The sequence below is a fragment of the Medicago sativa genome, chromosome 3 (genome assembly GCF_051527215.1).
Source record: "Medicago sativa cultivar Bolivia chromosome 3, Bolivia_mono, whole genome shotgun sequence".
NCBI classification, from domain to species: domain Eukaryota; kingdom Viridiplantae; phylum Streptophyta; class Magnoliopsida; order Fabales; family Fabaceae; genus Medicago; species Medicago sativa.
Window position 1 is genome coordinate 66,263,130 of NC_140751.1, and position 9,498 is coordinate 66,272,627.

A 9,498-nucleotide genomic window follows, 5' to 3' on the forward strand; every position below is an offset into this window, starting at 1 on the left:
TCTTCTTTAGAATCTGTAGCCCAGAAACTAACGTTTGAAACCTTGAGTACATCTCCTCAATAGTTTCATCATCCTTCATCTTGAATAACTCATACTGATGTACAAGCAGGAGAGCCTTTGCTTCTTTGACCTTCTTGCTCCCTTCATAATTTGAACAGAGAGAAGCAAACATAGCTTTAGCAGTGGATTTGTCACTCATCTTCATGTACTCTGCTTTAGGTATGGCAGTGACAAGAGCTCCTCTGATAATATGATGCTTCTTGTAGAGTTTCCTCAGTTCTGGAGTATGTTTCTTTCTATCCACAGCAGCTCCTTCTTCATCAAGGACTAAATCACCAACACCATCTTCCAGAATATCCCATAATTCTTCATCTAGGCTCATGATGTAACTGTAAAAATTGGTCTTCCACCAAGAGAACTCTTCAGCATCTCCATTGAACTTTGGAACTTTTCCAACACTGGTTTTCTTACTATCACTATAATCATGTGAGACATTTTTATAGCTAGTATCACTAGAACCAGAACCATTAGGAGGAGGAGTAGTCATGTTTTTCTCAGATCTTTGACTGTTGCACGGTTAAGTGATACACAACAGACCAAGGCTCTAGATACCAATTGAAGGTGAGAAAAACACAAGAAGGGGGGGTTGAAGAAGAACGACACAAAGCAATTATACTGGTTCCTTCCACAATCCGGAAGTAGTTCAGTCCCCCTTGCACTTCCAAGGAGATTTCACTATGAGTAATATCTGATTACAAATGCTCAAGCACACAAGCAAGAGACTTCCAATGCTCAAGCACACAAGCAAGAGACTTCCTTTGCTCAAGAACACAATCAAGAGACTTCCTGCTCAAGCACAAAAGCAAGAGACTTCCTAACTAAACAAAATTACACAGAAAATTGTTTAAGTTTGAACACTTGATATACAATCAGAGGTGCTCACAATACAAATCAGATACAGACTCAATGGACTTAAGAATTTCTAAGATATGACTTTGAGACACAGAAATTCTAAGTGAATGCAGAACAATTTCAGCAGAGGTTTGGTACTTGTGAAAAATCTTGTGAGTCTTTCGTTCAGCGTTCTTGCATTACCAATTCTCTAGGTCTTCACTCCTTTATATAGAGGTGTGAAAGAGACGTTGTGAAATTGCCAGCACACCAAAGAGTCGTTGTTGAAGCTTGATCTTTCACCAATGATCTTTTGCCTGATTTGGTTGTTGTCCTATGAAGAACAAATTTGAAATCCATTCCTTATCCAAAGGAACATCTATGCAGGCGAAACCGTATTCTGGAGCTGTTTTCTTGTCCTGTAGCGTGGACACAAAACAAAGTAGTGGAGAACGTGGTTGTACAATTCGTACAAAGTACAATGTCAACGCTTTCGTCCAAATTGCAAGCACACGCCTTCAAACACCTTTGAAATGACCGTTGCAAGTTCCACTAATCTTTTGTTTGTGTTTTCGAATCCAATAGACAGCTTTTGCATTGATAAAACTTCAATTCTTGATTCTTTGCAAATCCAGTTGAAATTCAGCTTCTGGTGAAATGGCTTCTGATGAGGCAGCTTCTGATGATGCAGCTTCTGATGGATGACTTCTGCAGCTTCTGATGATGCAGCTTCTGATGGATGACTTCTGCAGCTTCTGATGATGCAGCTTCTGATGATATGACTTCTGAACTTCTTGTCTTCAGGAGCACTATTCCAACTTCAGAAGCGACTTAACTTCAGAAGCACTATCCTTACTTCAGAAGCAACTTAACTTCAGGAGCGCTTTTTCTCTTCAGTAGCAAGTTGCCTTCAGGAGCGTCCAAGCTTCAAATTTTTGTTGATTCCTTAGCTCTTTATTTGCTCATTCAGAACTAATGATGATGTAACTTTGTAATTATGGTCCTGTACACTTGAACAAATATTAGCTAGTCCAATTTACAATTTTTAATACCTTGTTATCATCAAAACTCTTTAAGGTTTATTGTTAAACACATTTTGTTCCAACATAATTCACTTGATAGCATTATCAAAACATAGCATTTATTGGAAACAACTTCATAACCAAGTTCAATAATCAACTTCATAAACAACATCATCATTAAATCATAATCACAATCAAATACCATCATCGAATATCATCATTAAATCATCATTAAATATAAGTTATGACGACTCTACAATGCAACAACAACTTCAACAACAACTTAGACAACTTCAACATGCATGTGGTACCACCAGGGCATTAAGCCCCCTTCGCTAAGGTCATATTTGGACCTGTCGGGCATTAAGCCCCCATCGCTAAGGTCATAAAGAACCTGTCGGGCATTAAGCCCCCATCGCTAACTATGCAACGACACAATCTTCCTACAACTTGGACAACAACGTGAACATCTTATACAATTCCATTAAAATGGACAACTTCTTAAATCATGACAACTTAGACCGACTTATACATCTTCACTAAAACTCAACAGCAACAAAGACAGCGTATGGACAGCTCACAACATATTATCATCATTGAACGCATTACACTAACTTTAAGCATCACAAGTATTTACTTAATGTATTTATAACAACGTCACTTTACTTATAACATTAAATCAAGGTTCAACAGCAACAAACTGCGGCAAATACAGCATATAACAGTGCTTGAATATCATATCATCATTAAAGAAATGTATCATATCAACTTAATCATCAAAAAGAATCACATAATATAACAATATCAAATGATAATAAACAACATCTTAAAACATCATATTCATCAATCATAAACAACTTCATATAACATCGTATTTAAACATCGACAATAATTCACTATGTATCTTTGTAAAAACATAATAAATTATCCACAACCTATTTTCATGTCAAACCAAAGATACTGGAAATATATCATAAATATCAACAACTTTCATGTTTACAACAAAGATCAATTCAAAACAGAAACATATGAACAAAACGCAAAAACATGAAACAGAGAATGATGTCACCGTACAATTTTGCTAAGACCTCCCTGTAGTCTTTTCATCATAACTCACAGACCTAACATCATTTTCACGTCAAACCAAAGCCACTAGAAAGCTAACAAAATTATCTAAATATTTCATGTTTACGCCTAAGACCAATTCTGTACCGATCAATATCAGTTTTCATTTTAAATTCGGAAAGCTTGTGCTAAAAGTCCATAAAAATTCACTGTGACCTACGTGCAGTAATTTGACCATAACTCAAGTTCTATAAATATTTTTGACGTGAGACCAACGACATTAGAAAGCTAACATCCATACCTACAACTTTCGTGTTTACACCTAAGACAAATTCCGCACCGATCAATACCAGTTTTAATATCAAAATTCGGGCAGAATGCAGATTTTCTTCAAGTTTCACCTAATCTCATGGTGCTAACCTCAAAACTACTTCCAATAATCATCCTATGGATTATCTAAGGTCTGTACACAATTTCTACATCAATTCAACAAGTTTTCATCATCTAATCATCAAATCTCTCTCAAAACCCTAATTCTCAAATTCTCACAAACTCTCCCCAACTTGTTAGATGTAATCTAATAATTTAACAACTTAATATTAATGCAAGATAGTCTCACCCCTACCTTAGATTAATTCCTGAATCAGCGGCAGCGTTCTTCTTTCCTAAGGTCTTCTCCTCTTCTCTTGACTTTTCTCTCCTCTTCTCTTCTTTCTTGTTCTCCTCTTTTCCAAAAAGCGGTTTCCGGTAAACTCTTTCTAACCTAAGCTTCTCTATCTATAATACTAAAATATTCTTCCCAAATCTATTTAGTCCCAACAATTTATTCTTCTTTCTATTCTAACCCCCAATTCCACTCACACTGATAATCCTCATATTCTAATGAATAATATTTCTCTACTAAATATATATCTCTCCCACTTGATAATATTAATACACCAAATAACATATATATTTCCACATAAAATAACAAATATATTTCTGCACCAAATAACATATATATTTCTACACAAAATAACAAATATATTTCTACACCAAATAACATATATATTATGCTAGTAAATACCAACATATAACATAACAAAATATCACTCAACAAAATATATTAACTAAATTATAAAAAGACATCTAATCTCAATAAATCATATACCCTCATATAAATCATATAAATACATAAATATATTCTAAAACTAAGTAAAATAATTAAATAAAAAGGAGGGCGTTACAACTCTCCCCAACTTAAAAGAATTTCGTCCTCGAAATTCAAGCACAATAGAAAATAAATTTAGTCATTGCTCCTTCAAACAAGACACAAAACCACATCATAGTTAGTCAGTTAAACATGATCACACAACAAAACATAACTACTAACTAGAAAACATGACGACACGACACAACGACTCATCTACTTGACCGGACGGACCGACCTGCTCTGATACCAATTGTAACACCTCGTTTTCCCAACATAAAAAATTTCATCATAAATCAGAGTTTTTCTTAAATCATAACGGAATGTCACATACTTCATGATAATCATAAAATAGATAATAATAATTATCTCTCAAAACTCAACATCAAAATCTAAAATCTTGCAGCGGAAAATAGTTCAACATGATCAAAGTCTTGGCACGCAGGCCTTATTAGAAAATCTCATAATTTTAATTCAATACTTAATCATAAAAAGGTTCATCAAGGACACGTAAGGAATAGAAGTAAAAACAGGTTCCCATCCCGTTACGTATCAGAGCACCTAGACACAATGTGAAGAGTCTACTCACGAACACAGCTAGTCCTGGTTACCTGCGCGTTACCAACGTAAGGGCAACATTACAACAGAAGGGGTGAAATTTCTCAAACAATAATATTAAACATATAAATCATATAAAGTACATTCAAGAACTTAAACATCAATAACATATCTTAAACTCTATTAACTAGCATCATTAATCACCTACATTAGGCATATACTTCATCAAATAACTTCAATTATTAATAATAAAACATCATCAAATAATAGTCGCAACACATTATCATAATCATATAACATCTTATCATAAATCACATAACATCTAACATCAACAATAATAATAAGCATCAATATCTAACATCAATAATAATAATAACCATCAACATCTAACATCAATAATAATAGGCATCACCATGTAATTCACTTGATAGCATTATCAAAACATAGCATTTATTGGAAACAACTTCATAACCAAGTTCAATAATCAACTTCATAAACAACATCATCATTAAATCATAATCACAATCAAATACCATCATCGAATATCATCATTAAATCATCATTAAATATAAGTTATGACGACTCTACAATGCAACAACAACTTCAACAACAACTTAGACAACTTCAACATGCATGTGGTACCACCAGGGCATTAAGCCCCCTTCGCTAAGGTCATATTTGGACCTGTCGGGCATTAAGCCCCCATCGCTAAGGTCATAAAGAACCTGTCGGGCATAAGCCCCCATCGCTAAGGTCATAAAGAACCTGTCGGGCATTAAGCCCCCATCGCTAACTATGCAACGACACAATCTTCCTACAACTTGGACAACAACGTGAACATCTTATACAATTCCATTAAAATGGACAACTTCTTAAATCATGACAACTTAGACCGACTTATACATCTTCACTAAAACTCAACAGCAACAAAGACAGCGTATGGACAGCTCACAACATATTATCATCATTGAACGCATTACACTAACTTTAAGCATCACAAGTATTTACTTAATGTATTTATAACAACGTCACTTTACTTATAACATTAAATCAAGGTTCAACAGCAACAAACTGCGGCAAATACAGCATATAACAGTGCTTGAATATCATATCATCATTAAAGAAATGTATCATATCAACTTAATCATCAAAAAGAATCACATAATATAACAATATCAAATGATAATAAACAACATCTTAAAACATCATATTCATCAATCATAAACAACTTCATATAACATCGTATTTAAACATCGACAATAATTCACTATGTATCTTTGTAAAAACATAATAAATTATCCACAACCTATTTTCATGTCAAACCAAAGATACTGGAAATATATCATAAATATCAACAACTTTCATATTTACAACAAAGATCAATTCAAAACAGAAACATATGAACAAAACGCAAAAACATGAAACAGAGAATGTTGTCACCGTACAATTTTGCTAAGACCTCCCTGTAGTATTTTCATCATAACTCACAGACCTAACATCATTTTCACGTCAAACCAAAGCCACTAGAAAGCTAACAAAATTATCTAAAACTTTCATGTTTACGCCTAAGACCAATTCTGTACCGATCAATACCAGTTTTCATTTTAAATTCGGAAAGCTTGTGCTAAAAGTCCATAAAAATTCACTGTGACCTACGTGCAGTAATTTGACCATAACTCAAGTTCTATAAATCTTTTTGACGTGAGACCAACGACATTAGAAAGCTAACATCCATACCTACAACTTTCGTGTTTACACCTAAGACAAATTCCGCACCGATCAATACCAGTTTTAATATCAAAATTCGGGCAGAATGCAGATTTTCTTCAAGTTTCACCTAATCTCATGGTGCTAACCTCAAAACTACTTCCAATAATCATCCTATGGATTATCTAAGGTCTGTACACAATTTCTACATCAATTCAACAAGTTTTCATCATCTAATCATCAAATCTCTCTCAAAACCCTAATTCTCAAATTCTCACAAACTCTCCCCAACTTGTTAGATGTAATCTAATAATTTAACAACTTAATATTAATGCAAGATAGTCTCACCCTTACCTTAGATTAATTCCTGAATCAGCGGCAGCGTTCTTCTTTCCTAAGGTCTTCTCCTCTTCTCTTGACTTTTCTCTCCTCTTCTCTTCTTTCTTGTTCTCCTCTTTTCCAAAAAGCGGTTTCCGGTAAACTCTTTCTAACCTAAGCTTCTCTATCTATAATACTAAAATATTCTTCCCAAATCTATTTAGTCCCAACAATTTATTCTTCTTTCTATTCTAACCCTCAATTCCACTCACACTAATAATCCTCATATTTTAATGAATAATATTTCTCTACTAAATATATATCTCTCCCACTTGATAATATTAATACACCAAATAACATATATATTTCCACATAAAATAACTATATTTCTGCACCAAATAACATATATATTTCTACACAAAATAACAAATATATTTCTACACCAAATAACATATATATTATGCTAGTAAATACCAACATATAACATAACAAAATATCACTCAACAAAATATATTAACTAAATTATAAAAAGACATCTAATCTCAATAAATCATATACCCTCATATAAATCATATAAATACATAAATATATTCTAAAACTAAGTAAAATAATTAAATAAAAAGGAGGGCGTTACAAGAGCAGCTACTACCTGCAGCAATATATTCTGCCTCTGCTGTTGATAGAGACACAGAATTTTGTTTCTTGCTGAACCAAGATACAAGATTGTTTCCAAGGAAGAAACAGCCTCCTGAAGTACTTTTTCTGTCATCTGCACTACCTGCCCAATCTGCATCACAATAGCCAATTAACCTGCAACTTCCACTGTGAGAATAGAGAATTTCATAGTCTGTGGTGCCATTTATGTACTTCAGAATCCTCTTAACTTGAACAAGATGACTCATTTTAGGATCTGCTTGATATCTAGCACAAACCCCTACAACAAAAGTTATGTCAGGTCTGCTTGCTGTAAGATATAGGAGACTTCCAATCATGCTTCTGTACAGGCTTTGATCAACAGCTACACCATTTTCATCTTTGGATAGCTTTACGTGAGTGGTTGCTGGTGTTCTTTTATGACTGGCATTGTCTAGCCCGAACTTCTTCACGATATTCTTGGCATACTTGCTCTGAGAGATGAAAGTTGTGTCTTCCATCTGCCTGACTTGCAGACCAAGAAAGTAAGTCAGTTCTCCCACAAGACTCATCTCAAATTCAGACTGAATCTGATGAACAAAATGTTGAACCATTTGATTCGACATTCCTCCAAACACAATGTCATCAACATAGATCTGTGCAATCATGAGTCGTCCTTTGTCCTTCTTAACAAACAAGGTCTTGTCTGTACCTCCCTTCTTGTATCCTTGATGGGTCAGAAATTCTGTGAGTCTTTCATTCCAAGCCCTAGGTGCTTGCTTTAACCCATACAGTGCCTTCTTCAGCTTGTACACATGATCAGGAAAATTTGGATCAACAAATCCCTTTGGTTGTTCAACATAGACTTCTTCATGGAGATACCCATTTAGAAAGGCACTCTTCACATCCATCTGAAACAATTTGAACTTCAGGATACAAGCCACTCCCAAAAGTAACCTGATAGATTCCAGTCTGGCTACAGGTGCAAATGTTTCATCAAAGTCTAATCCCTCTACTTGTGTATAACCTTGTGCTACCAGTCTTGCCTTGTTTCTGGTAACAGTGCCATTTTCATCTGACTTGTTTTTGTAGATCCATTTTGTTCCAATGATATTTATGTCATTTGGTCTTGGCACCAGATCCCATACTTCACTTCTTTTGAACTGGTTGAGTTCTTCTTGCATAGCTTCAATCCAGAAATCATCAGTGAGAGCTTCCTTTACATTTTTAGGTTCAAATTTGGATTGGTGACAGCATCATTAGATCTCCTGGTTCTGATTCCTTGATCTGGACCTCCAATAATGAGCTCTTGGGGATGATTCTTCTGAACTCTGATTGAAGGTCCTTTGCTTGATTCTGCATTCTCCAGTTCAATATCTTCAGAGTTAGTCTCAGGTTCTTCATCAGCTTCAGGCCTTACTTTCTCTTGAGCAGATGTTTCAGGATATGCTTCAACACCTGGTACAACTTCAAGCATTGGTTCTTTAACCATATCATCTACCACTACATTGATGGATTCCATAACAACTTGAGTTCTGTTGTTAAACACTCTATAGGCTCTGCTGTTAGTAGAGTAACCAAGAAAAACTCCTTCATCACTCTTTGGGTCCATTTTTATTTTGTAATCTCTATCTGCTAGAATGTAACACTTGCTACCAAAGACATGAAAGTAACTTACAGTAGGCTTTCTTTCCTTCCATAGCTCATCCAAGGTAGTTGTAGTACCTGTTCTCAGAGTGACTCTGTTATGAACATGACAAATTGTATTCATAGCTTCAGCCCAGAAATAAAGAGGTAGGTGTTTAGCATGTAGCATGACTCTGGCAGATTCTTGTAGAGTCCTATTCTTCCTTTCCACCACTCCATTCTGTTAAGGTGTTATGGGAGATGAGAATTCATGCCTGATTCCTTCATCTGCACAAAATTCATGAAATCTGGAGTTTTCAAACTCTGTTCCATGATCACTTTTTATCCTGACAATACCTCTATTTTTCTCTCTTTGTAGTTGGATGCAAAGTTCCTTGAGTGATTCAAAGGTATCAGATTTCTCTCTGATGAAGTTCACCCATGTAAATCTTGAAAAGTCATCAACAACCACCAGAACATACTTCTTTC

The 9,498-nt window shown here is 34.8% G+C and overlaps 1 pseudogene; it reads right to left on the reverse strand.

Moving 5' to 3' along the window:
- LOC146939299 (uncharacterized) overlaps positions 1–8,567 on the reverse strand; it is a 30,061-nt pseudogene extending 21,494 nt beyond the window's left edge.
- Between the last annotated feature and the right edge of the window lie 931 nt (positions 8,568–9,498).